This window comes from Balaenoptera acutorostrata, chromosome 12, assembly GCF_949987535.1.
Source record: "Balaenoptera acutorostrata chromosome 12, mBalAcu1.1, whole genome shotgun sequence".
In the NCBI taxonomy this organism is placed as follows: Eukaryota; Metazoa; Chordata; class Mammalia; order Artiodactyla; family Balaenopteridae; genus Balaenoptera; species Balaenoptera acutorostrata.
The window spans coordinates 53,026,247-53,046,426 of NC_080075.1; positions in this window are offsets into that span (position 1 = coordinate 53,026,247).

Genomic DNA, 20,180 nt, shown 5'->3' on the forward strand with positions numbered 1-20,180 from the left:
TGCAGAATCAATCCAGGATCAAATGTTGCACTTACTTGTCATGGTCACTTTTATTATTGAAGGATATTCCAATGGGCTAAAATTTTAGGTTGCCAATTGGTTTTTTTCAGCACACTAAAGATATTATTTCATTGCCTTCTTCTAATTTTTCAAAAGTTATAATGCTTTTGAGAAATCAGCTTTCAGTCTCCATACTGCGCCTTTAAAGATTATCTCTTTTTCCATCTTCCATTTATTTCTAAAATGATCTTTCTTTTTGTTTTCTGTGATTTCACTGTGATTTATCTAGGTATTGATTTGTTTTTATTTACTTTGCTATGGTTTTGTTGGACTTCTTCAATCTATGGATTGCAGTCTTTCATCACTTTTGGAAGATTCTTGGGCATTAACACTTCAAATATGTGATTGTCCATTCCCTTCTCTCCATCATAAGTATATCTTGGATTTTACTGTGTCATCCTTGTCTTGCCCATTTTCCTATATTTTCAATTCTTTGGTCTCTCTGTGCATTGTTACAGATATTTTCTTCCAACCTACATTTCAGGCCACTACTTTTCTCTTCATCTATGTCTAATATGCTGTTTAACAATTTCACTGAGTTTGTAATTTTGTTTATTGCATTTTCAATCTCAGAATTTATATTAGTTCCTTTTTTAATCTGTTGTGTCACTTTTTAGAGGGTCACGTTTTCTGCCAATATTTTGTATCTTGTCTTTTGTCTTTTTGAAGATGATAGGTTAAGTTGTTTTAAATTCTAGTATCTGAAGCCCTTGTGGGCCTATTTTCTATCTTTGATGTTTCTACTATTTCTCATTTACATTTTCTTATCTGCATACACCTGGTTCTTTGATTCTGCCCAAGATATTGTATTTTTAAAAAATATTTTTGGAATTCATTGGGTCCTAGAACGATGTTAATTTCCTTGTTAGGGAACTTTGCTTTGTTTCATCCAAGTACCTGTGAGAACTACAATCAGGAATCGCCTTAATACAACTATAAGGTCTGAGAATTCCCGAATTACTGAGAGGATTCAAAACTCTGCAGTCAGTGCAATAGCTGATTTACAAGTTAATCCTTTCACCTAGGGTGCAGCTCTTCAGAAGTTTTTCAGGGAAACTTCTAAAATTTAGATCTGTTCTGCTGGCCCTTCTAAGCTGTCAAAAGGGCTATTCCACTTCCTAGATGTGTCTTTGATTAGCAAATATCTCTTGGGCAAAAGTGGACCCCAGATACTGGGATCTTCGAGATGCTGTTATAATAATTTCTCACAAACTTATTAGTTCCTCAAGGCCTTCCAGCAAATTAAAAAGCAAAAATTGGTCTATGTTTTATCCTCAGTGGGATTAGTCTGAACTACTTAGTCTACTAGTTCCAAAGACTGGAATCTAAATAATATTTTTGAAATTTATATAATGAGACCTAACTTTGAAGCCCCAAATAATAGATATTAAATACAAAAGTGAGGTGACGAAGATGCAGACTTTTCAAAATAGGTTTCAGAAAGCCAGTGAGACAGCTTGTCTAGAAGGAAGATGAAAAGGTACTGAGAGAAATGCAATGGAAGTGTGGATTTTCTCAAGCCCAGAGAAAGGATTTATAAGGCTAGTCTGAGAGTTTGAGAAACAGTTCTAGAACACAGAAGAACAGTGCTGACTTAATCTGAAAGAATCCAAAGATGAGAGGCCAGCTAAAGCGTCACACAGTAGCAGAGTAAATGCTTTATCTCGGAAGTAACTACTCTCAGTGATGGTCAAAGATGCAAGAATGCAGGGGACTAGATATGGAAACTCTGGTAAGCATACAAGCTTAAGATCATTTTGAAAGTGATCCTGAATCCAAAGGGTTGCTTCCGGGGACCATGAACTTCCAACAGAGGGTATATGTGAAGTGGAATTCCCAAATGAAAGGAGCTCAGTCTGAGGACCCAGCCAGGGAGCCTCTGAAGAATCCACAAATGTCATAAGAAAGACACTTCATACATCTTACAGGCATCAGGAAGGCAAAGCTGTCCTCTAAATACACTAGTCAAATAAGAACTGTTTGTTCCGCTACTTTTCTTCTTTACATGCACTATAATCCCAAAAAGGAACAGCATCTAGCAGGTAGGAGAACAGGTGAGCAAGCAAAAAGAATGGATCTGATTGCATTCTGCTCCTTGAAGGCAGGAAGCCTCAGCTGCAGGTGAAGGGGAGAAATCTTTCCATTAAATGAAGATTAAAGTCTCACTTAATATATCAGATTGGACATCCTGCTTTCTGTATTGAGTTTATATTTGTGGCTTAAGGAAACCCTAGGGCTTTCTATTACCTAGAAGTCACTGGAAAATTCATGGAGGTCTCTAAGGTGTTTGATCAGAGGGGGAGAAAGAAATTTTCAGTGAATTAATTTTAAAGGGTTGATGGGAGGTAAAAACAAGTTGAGTTTTTGATGAGATCCCACTTTCCTGAGTAAGAAATAAATGACATCACAGTTTCAGGAAGATGACTCCGGAAGGGAAAAGTAATATAGGTTATATGGAGAAGAGGTCAAAGTCAGAAATGCTAAACAAAAGCCACTGTTATGATAATCCTATGTGAGATGGTGAGAGAATGGAGGCCTTTCAGGCTCGAGGGACCTGGAGGTAATAAGCAGCACTTGTGTCAGCCCCAGAACACCTGTGGGGGTGACACAAGTACTATTACTATTAATCTATTAATCAAAATTCTCTATATCTGTATCACCTCTGTGATTTATTTTCAGTGTTGTCTTCAACTCACTGTTAATTTTGCTGATCCTCACTTTCCTCACTTATAAAATGAGAAAACTAATACCTGAGATATGAATGTGATAAAATATACAATGATAGATAAACTCAAGTTTATGGAATTGAGTTAAATGGAGTTGAGTTATCTAAAAGAAAGAGTGAATGAATGAATGAATGAATGCCTGGCTCTAGTGTGAGATTAGGAGGGAAGAAGGGCTAAGCTCTGCATCTTGAAACCCAGTTCAGATGTTACATTAGAGCTGAAATTCCTCATGTAACCATTTCTGTGTGTGTGTTTTCCTTTAATAATCAAAGTCATGTTTAAATATTAAAGAGGTGGTTTTACTGCCTCAAGGACTAGTCTGGAGAATCCACCTAGATGAGCATAAACCTGTTGGGGTGAATGATCCTACTTGTTATTCAGATGAGTATTTACCAGCCAACATCCAGTCAGAGCCCTGTGCTAAAGGCTGCTGGCAAATCTTCCCATGATGCCTGAGTTGAAGTGAATACCAAGGCGGTGTCAGTGGCTGGCTTTCATTAGGTACTCTGAGTGAGTTGAATATTGAAACAAGACCACCTGATAGAGTTATCCTGGATTCCTGCAGGAGGAGACCAGAGGTGCTGGAAGCAAAATGAGATGCAGGTGGGAAAGCATAATAAGTTCTGCAATTTACAAGTGTTAATATGAAAAATCAGAATGTGAACCTCACTGGAAAGGATCTATAGGCTATTTATCTACTCAAAGTGACCTTGTAATCTATCAGTCATTAAAGTGATAGCAAAGAACATGAATGCCACCCTGTGGCTACCAGCAGAAATTATACTTAATATAACATAATTTTACATAATTAGAGGATAATGGGAATGTGATTAAAAGAAATCATGCAGATGCCAGGAGAAAGAGGGATGGCCTGGATAAACAGTTATCACTGCTAATATATGATGCAGGGAAGCATTACCCCAAATATTAAGGAAATAAAGTCCCTAGTCTCTTTAAATAATGTAAGCAAAGAAATAAACTCTGATTATACGCACACAAAGCATTCGACAAAGACATAAATAGATTACTGGTAACAACAGAGACAAGAACAGAGAAGGAAAGGTATGTCTTTTGGCATCCTTGTCACTTAAGCATATTAAGATTATGAGAGCCTCACATATACACAAAGATGGTAACTCCTACGTGCTCACATGTGTCTCCTTATAAACAAACGTGCATATCCCAATTCACAGACCCTTTTTTCTTCTGTGAGTTTTTTCTTCACCTTATTACTGCAAAATGATTGGTGATTTCATTCCCTTGTTCACCAGATTTTCACAGAGCCAGGTACTGTCCTAAGTCCTGGGGCTAGAGGTCCCTGCTCTCACTGAGCTTACGTTCTACGTGGATCAACAGACAACGACCAAATAAGCAAATACGCACATGTCAGGTGGTAAACAATTCAACGGAGAAAAATTAAACAATGCAAATGGAACGTTGAGTGCTGGAGGGTGGAAGAGGGGTGGAGAAAGCGTCTTATACAAGACAACATTTGAAAGCCTGAAGGATGCAGTGAGGGAGCAAGCCATGCACACATGGGGCAAGGAAACTTCCAGGCAAAAGGGATTACAAGTACAAAGGCTCTGAGGTCAAGTTTGCTTGGTGTGTTTGTGGAACAGTGAAGAGGCCAGCATGGCACAAAGCAAGTGAGAGGAGGAGTGTTTGGGGATGAGGAAGAAGACGTTATGGCAGTGGGAGGGCAGCTAGGCACACAGGGCTTTATGGACAATTTCAAGGACTCTGGCTTTTACTCAAAATTAGAGTTTTCTGACATGCTCTGACTTATGCTTTAAAAGAATCAACCAAGCAAGTGTAGAAAAGGGACTATAGGGGCAAAAACCAAGTGGCTATTTCAAAAGTCCAAGAGATGATGATTGTGACTTGGTCCAAGATAGTAGCAATGAACAAGGTAATGGTAGTCATATGTTTGGGCAGATAATAAAGGTAGAATCGGCATCATTTACAACTGGATTCAATGTAGGAATGCAAAAAAGAGAAGAGTCAAAGGGTTTGGCCTGAGAAATCAGAAGAATGGAGTGGTCATTCACTGATTTGGAAAAGACTAAGAGAGTTTAGGTGAGTAAACTTGGGAGTTTCTCTTGGGAAATGATAAGCTTGGAGCATTTCTTAGCTATCTAAATAGAGGTGTTGGGTTGAGGAGTAGGGTTATCAAATTTAGCAAGTAAAATGCAGATGTCCAGTTAAATTTGAATTTCAGATACACAATGAATAATTTTAAATATAACCATGTCCCAAATATTGTATTTACCTATGCTAAAAGATTATTCATTTTGTATCTGAAATGCAAATTTAACTGAGCATCCTGTATTTTATCTGGCAGTGCTAGTTTAAGAAGGCATTTGAGTTTCAAGTGTGGAGTTCAGGAAAGAGTTCTTGATGGGGATGCAAATTCAGGAATCATCATTAAAAACTGAAGCTGCTTGACATCACCTAGGGATGAGGAATGGATAGAAAAGAGACAAGACCTGAGAATATGCTTTGGGGCCACATTCATAAATAAATAGCACAGTGTGGTTATCAAGCTTCAAACCATCCCAGACTTCATTAGCCTTTGAATATGAGCCACAGAATTATTCACACCTGACGCTCTCAGAAGCAGACAGAGGCCAGTTCCAAAGTGCATTTCCCCCAACGTGTCTGGAATAACACTTCTCCCCACATGTTATCACTCTTATCACACGGTGAGCTTCTGTAAAAGACAGGGACAAATAAGCAAACTACTCAGTATCAAGATATAAAGGGAAGAAATCTCATGAGGCCCATCCAGGGTCACCATAGTAACATAGGTTCTGAAATTATTTAATCTATTTTCAAATTTCATCTCCAAGGTGAGCAAAATCAATGTAAGAGAAGAAATATTAGGCCAGTGAAGGCCAGTGGAATATTTAAGTTTTAATGTTAGTGTTTCGAACTTTAAGAGAAAGAGCGTGAAGGTTTGTGTAGATCTCCGTTTTATTTCACTTAGAAATACTTCAGGTTTCTAAATGGAAGAACAAAGGGTCACTAGGAGATTAATGGGCAGTCAATTTGGAATAAATGAAGCAGACTACTTGATAATATGGTTATGGGAATGCAGAGCTTTATTCCTGTGTATAGACGCTAAGACTACTTGGCTATTTCACTCTCTTAGTGCGCTTATCTGCACTTATCTCATCCCTCTAGGAGAAGTCATTTAAGTGGCTGGTCGGATTCTTCCTTCTGTCCTTTTATAAGCTCATCAGAGTGATATAACCTACAGGTCATAAACAAACCTGCCTTTGCTGTTGAACAAATCGTAACTTCTCTTGTTTCTGCCCTTCCTAATTGTGTGATCTGGGGCTTGTTAACCTCTTAATTTTAGATTTCTCCATCTGCAAATGAGAGTACTAACAGTACCTAGCATGCAAGAATTTTGTAAGGATTAAGTGAGATAAGCATATTAATCTTTTAGTAGAGAATCCGCCATGTAAAAAGTGCTCAACAAATGTTTGATATCATTTGTATAACCGTTAATGCTATGCAGGCAGTGTCTATGAGTGAAAACTGTGCAATGGTATTCAAAGCAACATCAACTGAGAAAAAAATGTAAAATGTAGTGTTCACATCTTCCATATCTAATTGCCTCCCAAGCTCCTTGCTTTGTAAAATGTAGTGAATTCCTACACTACATTAATGGAATGGAATGACTGACTGGGGTCAATTGCTGCTGCCCTGACTGAAGTTATAGCTGTCACTCTGGAACTAGCCCACGACTTCAGGAGTCTACTATTCTTGGCATGGTTCACTGACATATCTAGAAATATCTACCCCACTAGGCATTGTAATACTGTCCTCTAACATGAATTTTGAGAACAGATTTATAGAAAGAAATGTAATTAATGAAAAAACCATATACTTTATAAACTTTAAATGTGGAGATTACAAATCACAGTTAAAGAAATGACCAAATTCTGTTTTCATCATGAGAATAAAGACACTACTTGGAGTAAGTGGTAAAGTAGGATTAGGAGGCAAAGACCCTGTAATTCCCAGACTTTGGGCTTCCCTACTCTCTGGGCATATCTTCTAACAGTCAGAAGCTCATTCCCAAAACAAAGTGATTTCCTAGAGAAAAGGCTTTGGGACCCTCCCAGTACCCCTTCCCCCAGGGCTACCTGGCCCAGGCCACAACCTAATCCCCACTTTCCCTATCTCCTCCTCTTCATTTGTGAGGATGGTCTGCACAATTTTCTGTTTTCCAGAGCACCGAAATGGCACAAACATGTCCACCTGCAAAACAGCGATACCGTATTTCCTCACGACTGTATCATCTGTATCAAACTCCTGAGCTGTATCATCGGATGAATAATCACACTAGATTGCAGAAGAGGAAAACTTTATTACTTCACAATATCTATTAATAAGAACCCATAAGGATATCATTTCTTTCTAGGGAAGCAGGATGGATATGGTTTGGTCCACATATTAAAAGGTAAACGTGTATGTAGAAACACAATCATTTGAGATACTAGACTAAACTATATGAAATTGCTGGTAATTGACCATTTTTCCCTACAAATACAGCCATCTCATACAGTTCAACCTAATAGAAACATTACATTATTTTACTAAGTGCATATTGCCTTTGGAGGGAAAAAAAGTGCTGAATTATTGAACTAACATTTGTCATCACAAAAAGATACTGCAGGCAATCAGTGTGATTCTGAGGAACCCCAAACTTTTCCATCAATACTCAGAATGAAGAGACCTGAGAAAGTATCATATGCCCATTTTGCAGGTGGGAAGGTTAAAGGTCCACTAAAAATAAACTGGCCAACCATAATGTAAAATGATCGCCACCATGTTCCTCATCATTTAGTGTCCAATTCTTGGCACACACACAAAAAATATTTTAGAGAATGAGAAAACAGGAGGAAAACTGTTGCAGAGAAACAAAAGTTATGAAAGAAAAGGGAAGGTACCTAAGAGTTTAGAGGACAATAGAGGGGGTGTTGATGCACTAAATACGAATGCAGAAGTCAGTCATGGCAATCACTGACTAAAAGCAAGTTCTCACTTCCTTTAGAAGGCATCCAATTCATCTCAGTTCTTCTCTCACCAGATTCAAAATATGTGTTCCTAAGACACTGCTTTTCTATGGCTGCCACTTTTTCTCCCTTCAAAAGCTGTTCTTGCTGAGTAGATCTCAGCCCTGTTACATAGTTTTTTTAAAAAATCCCAAAGACTGCTTTGAGGCAGGAAGAAAAGAAAATCAACGAGTCATCATGAAAAGGAGGACCAGGAGGCTCAGTTCAAAGGGACACTTTAAAGAGCCCTACTCTTTCTCACTCATGGGGATGGCCAAGATGCTCATGTACCATATGTGGGCCCCATCATATCATTTAAACCCATTCATACTGTGGGGCTTAAGGCAATATATTTCTATGAGATATTTTGGTTTTTAAAACATATTCCCAACTATTATCACATCAACCCTATGAGATAGGTAGGAAAAGCAATGCTATCCCTCTGAATAGAAAAGTAGAAAGTTTTTGCTAATAAGGAAATCGAGGCTCATGTAATTTGCTCAAGACCTCAGAAGTATTGCAGGAACCATGACTAGAATCTAGGCCCTCTGATCGTTCAGTTTCAGAAACAGCATGCTTTGGATCTAGAGAGATCTGAGTGTCAGCTCTATAAACCAGTGTCCTTTGTAGTCATCTGAGTGTCAATTTTGTTAGCTATAAAATGTGAATAATAGTGTCTATTTCATGGGACCACAGGCTGTGCTCAAGGAATGTTGATTCTCTTTCCCTTGCCTGCCAAAGACAGAGAATGCTATGATGGGGAAAGTGAAGTAAAATGAGTGGGTATTCAAAATGGTTAACCATGAAAAGCGGTAAAGGAAAAGAGTTTTCTGGGTCAAAGCTTGAAACTACAAGAATGTCTTTTAAAGTTTTGGTGTCTCCTAGACAGTGTTATCCAAATAGCTTCAATCTGAAACTGACATTCTTAAGGTTGTTCATTTTCTCTGTTAAACATGAATAATACGCTGCTTTAACCTGGGGATTAAATATACTTTAAAACCTAATTAAAAATGAAGATTACAATGTACTTCCCTTTATCCAAAGGAAACAAAATACACAAGTTGTCCTAGAGGTTAATGCGAAAAAGAACTTGTTATCTTGATTATTTTACCTTTCTAAAACATTTCAATTCAAACCTAAATTGAATATTGGATTAGCCTGAATGAAGGGTGGTAATTTCTTGAAAAATACGTCATGGCCATCTCTGAATTATCCTTATTTACAGAGGGAACCAAAGAAACAAAATCCCTAAAACAGCACATTGCCTCGAAGTATTTTCTTGTCATAAAGATCAGAATACGTGTAATGTTGTATGATTTGAGGAAATACAAACTATTTCTTTATGAACATACATATCTTTGGGTTTGCTAAACACGGTAAACTATCAGTTTTGTACAAATTAGTTCATCAGCCTAGCTAGTTGTCACCTCCACTCTAAGCAGGACAATGAGAGGATAGGACATGGGAATAATAAATTTAGATGTGGCAACACTGAATTCAGTGGGAACATTCATTTCTCAGTGCTTCTGGACAGCATAGAAGTGCAAGGTAGAAGAAGAGAGACCACCAATACCAAGAGTTCCCCATTACCTTTTGCCTGGATATGACACACTATTGAAATTTATAGGCTATTAACTGCTATTTTTCAAACATTTATTTATTCCTTTTTATTCAAGAAATATTTGGAGCGCTATTTGCCATGCACAGTGCAAAGGCTTAGGGGGAAAAAAGGCTGATTGACTCATGGCTACTGTTCTCAAACAGTTTAGAATGTAGTGATACATAAACTTGTTTTAAAATAAGTTTACATTCCCTGAACCACATAGAGTGGAAGTGGCATTACGGAGTCACCAACTGAACATTAAAAACTACATGTAAGCATGTCAAACTGTAAGGCATTAGCTAAACAGGTTATGGTGCACGCTGTAATGGAATGTGATGAAATGGTTTAAAAATAGAGTTCTTGAGTTCTATTTAAGAACGTTAAGAAACTGCTCACAGTATATTAAATGAAAAATCAGTTTTAAAATACTGCATCTGTTATACCTCAATACTTAATGGCTTAAAATAACAATATAGCACATCTTATAATCTTTTGGTTGGCTAAGGAGTCTTTCTGCTGGATTCTTCTGGGATCACTGATGCAGGAGTGCTAGGCAGTGCAGCTAGAGGCTCACCAGGGGCCTGGCTTATCTGGGACATCTAGGATGACTGGACTTACCTATCTATAAATGTGGTCTTTTATCCTTAACGAGGCTTAGCTTCTACTTGGATTATGCTTTCTGATGTCCCATTGCGCAGTGAGAGTCACAGGGCTAATCCCAAAGTCAATGTGGGAGGGGACTAAACGAAGGCATGTGTGTACATGGAGGAATGATTCATTGGGAGTCATAGTACATATAACCTACCAAAATTGTATGTGCATTATAATCACATTCTAACACACATATCTCATATACACAGTCTGAAGGGGACATCCCCAAATATTAATTTATCTTTATAAGCAACAGTGAGGTTATAAGAATTTTTTCTTTATTTTTTAATATACATTTTAAAATTTTTCCTACAATGAGCATATATAGGATGCATGATTTCTATTAAAGATTCAAAATTAGTGTGAATAAAATTATCTGTGGATATTTCTCAACAATATAGAATTGGTTGAACCGTTAACATAGCTGAATGATACACATTGCAAAGCAAAAGCACCACTTCAAGACACTATCTTCCTTCTCGCCTTCATTCTTCTGGAAGGAAATCTGCCACACTGCCATTGCTATTTTTTCACAACTTTGCTAGATGTCACCCATCCATTTAGTTTGGAAGTGTTGAAAATTACATATGAGTCAGGTGTTATTCATCAAAAATTATGGTAATATTAGCATGCTTTCAGACAGTGATTTAAATACACACATACCTATAGCCAAATCGAGTTATACTCACGAGGGTCACGCCGTTTTTTGATAATGCTCCCATCTCTAAAGCCCTGCTAATGTGCTTTCTGTCTTCTAATTGTCCTCACCTCTTTGTAGTCTATCATTTCCTCAAGGACCACTGTGATCTGAAGCCTCACCTAACTTACCTAACTAGCTCAGCCCACACTGATATCTCCTCTTGCACAGTTTATTTGATCACCTGGTTATATTCTGTTTTGCATTATCATTTAATGGCTTATCTTATGTTTGTACAGGCCCTCAATTAATGTTTGAAATCTATGTGAAACTTTGATTGTTTACATGCCTTCAAATTTCAATTAGTTGAGCCTTTGGGTTTTCAAAGGTAAAGAGCGATTCCACCTTCCATCCTTCGCCTTGCAGCAGGAGAAAAAGGGGTATAGATTTCCTGCTTATGAGCACTTGTCATTTCTCCTGAGCTGTGACACTACTTTTTGGTAAGGGAAGCTCCTTACAAGTGGAAAGTTCTGGTGTTTGAGCAGGTGTGCCCATGTTTTGGAGATCTGTGAAGGGCATTTAGCGAGAAGGCATTTTAGTAAATGAAGAAATCTCTCTGTAGCTTTCACTCATCACAAATTGAACAAACTCATTTTGAAGACCCTCTTGCCTTCCCCACTACCCACTTCCTGAGTGTCTTTTCTGTCATCCGGAGATGAGAGAAGATGATTTTGGCAGAGAGAAGACTTGCGTGTTTATATTTCCTGGAGCCTGAGTGGAGGCAGATAGCTCTTGTTGCATCATGGAGATACGAGGAAATGGGGTTATTTCAAAAGCAATAAAAGTTTCCTTTATAGTCTCCTCTTTTTTACACCAGTTGTTTAAATCTGAATATTTCCTAGCTTTCTGCAGTGATAAATAGGTTGAAAAAATGTTTATCTAATAAAGTCCATGCTATTAAATAAAGCAAATTTGTTTTGGAAAGAGGTGCATCATCACTTTCTTCCACTGGCATCCAAAGTAGGATTTTAGGAGCTTTTCTTTCCTTTTTCCTTTTCTTTTATTCCTCCCTCCCTTCCTTCTTCTCTGCCACTCCTTTGGGGTTCATTGTCCACATTTGTCCCCTGATGCTGCCACAGGAACATGGTGGGGATCTCAACATCCTGGTGGTGATGCTCAGTGGTCTCTCCTTCCTTGACATGATCCTCTTTCCATGAGATGTGTATAGAGAGAAGACCGCTTATCCAAGCCAAAAAGGAGTTTGCCAGGTTTCAAGAGTGTAGCCTGTCCCCAATTGAGTTTCGAGGCAGACAAAGTTGTCTTCTGGGCTCCAGGCTCAGATGTCTGCTATGGTCCCTTTGTGATTCCCTAGCCAGCCTGCCCTACATTCTGCTTCCCTTCAGCACCAAAGAGGGTATTATTAGTGCAAATATAACATGCTAAGAAGTTGTGTCATGTCTTAAGTTATTTCAAACATTAGGAGAAAAGCAAGTTTGTCAACCATTCAGTGAAAGCACGGGAGAGGCTTCTTACCCACCTACATGCTAACTGTGGTCTGAGAGGAGTGTCTAATTTGAGAGTCTGAGAAAATGACTCTGAGAGTCATTTTCCCCACTAACTGTGCATTAATTCACTCTATGCATTAGTCATACCCATACAGTGTAGAACAGGAGTCAACAGCCCTGGAATCAGATGCTTGGGTTCAAAGCCTGGTTCTACCACTTTTTAGCTGAGTGATCTTGGGCAAGTTCTTTTACTTCTATGAGCTTGAATTTCTTTTAATCTATGACCAAACCTACCTCATAAGTTTGTTGTGAGATTAAATGAGATAATGCATGAAAAGCACTTTGAACAGTGTTTACCACATTGCAAGCACTCAATGAATGTTATTATTATTATTATATTTGTATTCATTCCTTAGACTACCTGAGAGTACCATGCTTATCAAATGTCTCTCCTACAGTATCTGACTTAGAAGGCCTTACTCCCTCCATGACCATGGATGCTTAGACCAGTCTAAGAAATAAGAATAGATTTATAAAAGGAAACTAAAGATGATTATAAGAAGTTAATTAATGCAACAAAATTTTTTAGTATCATGGACCTGAAAGGAAATCAGAGATGGCCTGACCTAAAAATATCAATCATAATAACGTGGAGTTTAAATATGCCTTCTGTCAACCCTAACACACACACACACACACACACACACACACACACACACACTATCCATCCTAACCTCCCACCTCCATCCTATTCAACATCTACCAAATCTCAAACATAAATTCTGATACGATTCCTTGAAAGCCCCAACTATATGTTAGGCTCCAGTCTCTTAGATGATCTGATATATCTCTACCTATTTCTTGTCCACTGGAGTCTACATATCTTGACTAACACTCTCAGCTTATGGAGGAGAAAAATGAGGCCAGGAGAGGAGAAATGGCTCTGCCAAAGAAAGACATGTTGCTAAGTATTGTGGACCGGTGCTTCTCTGGCTCTTGTCCCCACCCTGCCAGTTTTAGGGTCTCTAACTTCTTGTGATGTATGCTTCCCCAAATAATTTCTGGCAGCCCTTAGGGAACATCCCACATATGCTCAAAATCAAACTGTCCTTTCAGCCACTGCATGGTTTCTCTGTTCTTCTTTGCACTCTGTTGGCCACTCTTTGAATTACTAAGTCATGTTCCAAGTACTTCTGGGTCCATGGTGCCTCCAGCTACTATGGCATCTGCCAGTTCCCACTGTTGCTTCCACTGAGCATTCTGGCTGGCACTCCTAATGATCTGCCATCTCCCATCCAGCACCGCTGCCTCCCCCTGGGCACTGTACCCCCACTGATGCCCTGGGACCTATAAGGTGCCAAAGGTATGTGTTGTGTAGTATATCCTGTTACACAGAAAACCAAGGTAATGCAACTTGTATAGCATCCTGCTCCCAAATTTCAGAACAACTCTTTCTTTCAATTTCTTACTTATGGCTCTTGTTCTCCTCCCTTGTGTCTCTCGCTGGGGTTGCATCTAAAATTGAGTAGAGGAGCAGGGCAAAAACACAGTAATGAATTCAGACAACTTTTGTTTCTACTTTAATTTGGCTTTCTGATTCTCCTATCCATTAGGATGTGGACTCTGAAACTGAATTCATAAGTAAAACACAATAACAAAAATAAGAACCAACACTCTTTGAAAATTTACTCTGTGTAGGGCATGGTGCTAACCACTTTACCCACATGAATGCATTTCATATTCACAACCACCCCATGACAAAGGTAATATTATCAACTCGCATTTATAGATGAAACCAAAAGATGTTTAATCACTTGTGCAAAGGCTTATAACTGCTAACGGGCAGAGCAGATATTCTAGCCAAGTGTGGCTGCCTCCAGAATCCAAGATCCTAACCACTCTACTTTATGGCGAGGCTTCACAGAGTTTGCAAACTCACTAAAATTATATATGTAAATGTTGCACTATGTAATTTTTTCTGGCGAGAAATATGAAATTCTCAAAGGGTCAAAAAAGGTCCTAGCTTTATGTTGAGCTTTACTATAGGAGGCCCTACAATCTCTTACAAAATTAGGTACTTGCTACATCTACCCCATTGGGTCACCAAACCTGCCCAGACACATCTGAACCTCAGTAGTAGATTTACTGCCACTGTGACTCCCACTGTGACTAGTTACAAGCAGCAGAGCCAAGACCATGTGTTTAGCTGTGTTGAGCTGATTCAAGCCATAAGATCACGTGCTTCTCATCTTCCTACCTTCTAGAATTAAGGTCTTTCTGAAATCTTTCTGGGTGACTAAAGGCCCTGTGAAATCAGGGGGTTGAAGAGATGGAAACGAAAGAATCCAATCCATGGGAATGGAGAGAAGACTGGAAGCCCAGTTGGCGGAAGCCTCCATTCTAGGGGTTTACGGCAAGGGCATCCCGCCCCACCTGTGTCTGCTCAGAGAGCCCCACGGAGTGACTTAGCAGGCTGCAGCTGTGCAGATTTCCATCGCTGATAAAACTGTGCCTGAGAGGTATTTGCTGATGATTGTCAACAATCAAATGAATTATAGATGATGTTGGTAAACAAAATGCTGCCTTGATGAATGAGTCTGGCTCTACTCTGACATGACTGCTAAAGTCATTCAAAGCACTGATTAAACCCATTACTGTAAAATAATCACCATCCATTACCTTTAATGTCGTGAACTGACAACCTAGTTAAGGCAGCTGATAGTGTCAGCAAAGTGATTTGTTGTACTGCATGTCCATCGACGATAAATCACTTCCATAAATCAATGAACAGTAGCAATAAAACAATATATTTTCATATTTCCTGACATTCAATTACAGAGTGTGTATACTGCCTTATTCTTAAACACAAACACCGATATGGAAGGATTCAGCATTCACCAACAACGAACACAGGATTAATTCTATTTTAGCCTAGACTGGAGGAGGCATGTACAATTATGTATGTGTGTGTGTGCATGTGTGATCATGTGCCTTCTTCAGCTACTTATCTACTTGATGCTGCCAGAATAACACATTACACAAGCATAAAGATGATACTAAGATGTTCCTTGTCCTGAACTTAGATAAGGAAAGGCAATAATATACAGAATAAAGAGCAGTGGACCAGAAATTAGGATGTCTGAAAACTCTACTTTTAAACCAACTGTTGACCTTGCACAAGTCACTTAAACTTTCTGGGATTTAGTTTCTTCATGTCTAAAGTGGGGATGATACCTGCCTACTTCAGAGAGTGATTATAACAATCAAGCGATGATACACTATATATGAGAATCTTTTTCAAAATGTAACACCTTCAAAATTTAGTTTTCATTTCCCTTATCCCTATTAGCTTTAAAACTCTCTCATCTTATATGTCAATGGCTCTTTCCAGGTCTAGAGGTCTTGTATGCAATTAAATATTAGCTAACTCAATTTCTAATACAGTAATATTTTATGTATTGAATCCTTCCTTCTTCACTGACATGTTATCTAGCACTTAATTTTGTACCAAGCAATGCCCTTGAGACATTGGTCTTGAGAGGACAAAAGTGCAAAGAAGTTCACCATTTAATGATGGAAATAGAAGAGAAACAGGAAACTAACAGAATTTGCTTAAAAAATCAATATATGAAAGTTAGTTCCCCAAACACCCAAATCACATTTTCTTTTAGCCATTATGGTAGAGATTTTGAAAATTATAGTGTACACTTATGAGTCTTCAACTCAGTTTCACAAATAGTTTTTTCAGAAAACTATTAGATATAAGAGGCTGTGAAGGTTAGACATATACATATGATTCAGACCTTCAGAAGGGCCTGCTATTCTAACTGAGAGGAAAAATAAGTATACCAATAACTACAACACAAGACAGAATTTGTGAAGAGCAATCAAAAAGGTAACTACCAAGTTTCTTTATGATTTGAAGAAAGATAAATTACATCTGATTGGGCAAATAAGGAGAAGGACCAAGGCAGGTTGGCATTTGTGATGATTCTGGAAGGATGAGTAAAATTTAAACAAGTAATGTGATGATGGGATGAAGGAATTCTTTTGTTTTTTTTTTTTGTTTTTTTTTTTATTTTGTACCTAAATCCACTCATCATGCTGCTACTAGCCTTATGACGTGGATTTCATGGCTGACTGATATTCCATTGTACATAAGGACCACAACTTCTTTATCCATTTTTCTCTTTCCTGGGATATTTAAGGTGAAACGAAGTGGAGGTTCTTGTCAACAGAGCAGCCCTAAACTTTGGGGTGCCTGTGTCTTGCTGATTTTTAGTTTTCCCAATTTATACGCCCATGAGTGGAAGTGCCCTATGCTCTCTAAGCTGAGTTTTTAGATGTTTCAGGACACACCGTACACTTCTCCAGAGTGGCTGTTGGCAATTTACATCCTGCCCATCAGAGTAGCAAGACTCCCGTTTCTCCATGGCCTGTCCTGCATTTCTGGTTTTGACACTTTATTCAGCATGGCCCTTTTGACCGGTGGGAAGCGAGACTTCTTTGTAGCGCTGATTTGCCTTTCCAGGTTGCTTGGTTGGCGAAAAAGAGCGTATGCGTTTTTTCCTGAATATATTCAGTAAAAAACGCATACGCGCTTTTTGGCCAAGGGCGTCATTGTCGAGTTTTTGCCGCTTTTCCTGTGCTTTAAAGGCGTTTCGAATCTACCTGCTGAAATCTGTTTCCTGCAATTCTGCCTTGCTTTCAAATCCTCTTCGTTGCCTTCCCTCAATATATTTGTGGACGAGAGTTATCATTTATAACTCTGCAGGTTTGTGAATTGCAGTGCCCCTGAGCTCCATTTTTCAACTCGCTTTTTTGGGAGCTGGCCGCAAAAGCCCAGGATTGCTTCAGGCCCTATTGTGGTTCCGGGCGGCAGGCTGAGCCTGTGGTTAATTCTTCTTCCTGATGGGAAAATAGAGTGACCTGTGCCTGTCCCAACACCTAGAGCTAGTCTCTCATTGGTTCCCCCTCTTCCCGTTCATCCTCAGGACAAATTGCAACCTGTACGGAACAGGAGGTTAAAGGTGCTGATTCTCCAAGGAGGGACAGTGGTAGTAAAGCGGCTGGAATGGCGAACCCGAGCACAAGGAGCTGAGAAATGAGGGGCGTTTTAGAAACCTTTCCCGATCACACGGTGTACCATCTTCTGGATTTCTCATGCATGTTTTCGATGTAGGAAGATGCCCTTGAACGTGGAGATTTTGGAGCCATGGGATGGGTACCACACAGTGTTACTTTAAAGGGTCTGCGTTTGCTCACCCAACCTCACCGTACCTCTCAGGCCCAGGAGTGTCCACCCTTATGTCTCAATCAGTTGTGGGTCTAGATATGGTCAATCCAGGTTGCATCACAGCCCCTGAACGAATTTTGTAAGAATTTCTCTCTCTTTCACTGTCTTTGTTTCACGGGTGTTTAAAAGTAATTGATTTTTTTTTTTAATGTTTGAAACATTTATATTAACATATTTCCATACAAATAGCCCAATGAAAGTTTAGTATTAGTTGTTTTGTTTGTTTTTTTATACTGCAGGTTATTAGGCATAAATTTTATACACATCAGTGTATACATTTCAATCCCAATTGCCCAATTCAGCACACCACCATCCCCACCCCACCGCAGTTTTCCCCCCTTGGTGTCCATATGTCCATTCTCTACATTTGTGTCTCAACTTCTGCCCTGAAAACTGGCTCATCTGTACCATATTTCTAGGTTCCACATACATGAATTAATATACGATATTTGTTTTTCTCTTTCTGACTTACTTCACTCTGTATGACAGTCTCTAGATCCATCCACGTCTCAACAAATGACTCAATTTCGTTCCTTTTTATGGCTGAGTAATATTCCATTGTATATATGTACCACGACATCTTTATCCATTCGTCTGTTGATGGGCATTTAGGTTGCTTCCATGACCTGGCTATTGTAAATAGTGCTGCAATGAACATTCGGGTGCATGTGTCTTTTTGAATTATGGTTTTCTCTGGGTATATGCCCAGTAGTGGGATTGCTGGGTCATATGGTAATTCTGTTTTTAGTTTTTTAAGGAACCTCCATATTGTTCTCCATAGTGGCTGTATCAATTTACATTCCCACCAACAGTGCAAGAGAGTTCCCTTTTCTCCACATCCTCTCCAGCATTTGTTGTTTGTAGATTTTCTGATGATGCCCATTCTAACAGGAGTGAGGTGATACCTCATTGTAGTTTTGATTTGCATTTCTCTAATAATTAGTGATGTTGAGCATCTTTTCATGTGCTTTGTGGCCGTCTGTATGTCTTCTTTGTAGAAATGTGTATTTAGGTCTTCTGCCCATTTTTGGATTGGGGTGTTTGTTTCTTTAATATTGAGCTGAATGAGCTGTTTATATATTTTGGAGATCAATCCTTTGTCCGTTGATTCGTTTGCAAATATTTTCTCCCATTCTGAGGGTTGTCTTTTCGTCTTGTTTATGGTTTCCTTTGCTGTGCAAAAGCTTTGAAGTTTCATTAGGTCCCACTTGTTTATTTTTGTTTTTATTTCCATTACTCTAGGAGGTGGATCAAAAAAGATCTTGCTGTGATTTATGTCAAAGAGTGTTCTTCCTATGTTTTCCTCTAAGAGTTTTATAGTGTCCAGTCTTATATTTAGGTCTCTAATCCATTTTGAGTTTATTTTTGTGTATGGTGTTAGGGAGTATTCTAATTTCATTCTTTTACATGTAGCTGTCCAGTTTTCCCAGCACCACTTATTGAAGAGACTGTCTTTTCTCCATTGTATATCTTTGCCTCCTTTGTCATAGATTAGTTGACCATAGGTGCGTGGGTTAATCTCTGGGCTTTCTATCTTGTTCCATTGATCTATGTTTCTGTTTTTGTGCCAGTACCATATTGTCTTGATTACTGTAGCTTTGTAGTATAGTCTGAAGTCAGGGAGTCTGATTCCTCCAGCTCCGTTTTCTTCCCTCAAGACTGCTTTTGCTATTCGGGGTCTTTTGTGTCTCCATACAAATTTTAAGATGATTTGTTCTAGCTCCGTAAAAAATGTCATTGGTAATTTGATAGGGATTGCATTGAATCTGTAGATTGCTTTGGGTAGTATACTCATTTTCACAATGTTGATTCTTCCAATCCAAGAACATGGTATATCTCTCCATCTGTTGGTATCATCTTTAATTTCTTTCATCAGTGTCTTATAGTTTTCTGCATACAGGTCTTTTGTCTCCCTAGGTAGGTTTATTCCTAGGTATTTTATCCTTTTTGTTGCAATGGTAAATGGGAGTGTTTCCATAATTTCTCTTTCAGATTTTTCATCATTAGTGTATAGGAATGCAAGAGATTTCTGTGCATTAATTTTGTATCCTGCAACTTTACCATGTTCATTAATTAGCTCTAGCAGTTTTCTGGTGGCAGTTTTAGGATTCTCTATGTATAGTATCATGTCATCCGCAAAGAGTGACAGTTTTACTTCTTCTTTTCCAATTTGTATTCCTTTTATTTCTTTTTCTTCTCTGATTGCCGTGCCTAGGACTTCCAGAACTATGTTGAATAATAGTGGTGAGAGTGGACATCCTTGTCTTGTTCCTGATCTTAGAGGAAATGCTTTCAGTTTTTCACCATTGAGAATGATGTCTGCTGTGGGTTTGTCATATATGGCCTTTATTATGTTGAGGTAGGTTCCCTCTATGCCCACTTTCTGGAGAGTTTTTATCAGAAATGGGTGTTGAATTTTGTCAAAAGCTTTTTCTGCATCTATTGAGATGATCATATGGTTTTTATTCTTCAATTTGTTAATATGGTGTATCACATTGATTGATTTGCGTATATTGAAGAATCCTTGCATCCCTGGGATAAATCCCACTTGATCGTGGTGTATGATCCTTTTAATGTGTTGTTGGATTCTGTTTGCTAGTATTTTGTTGAGGATTTTTGCATCTATATTCATCAGT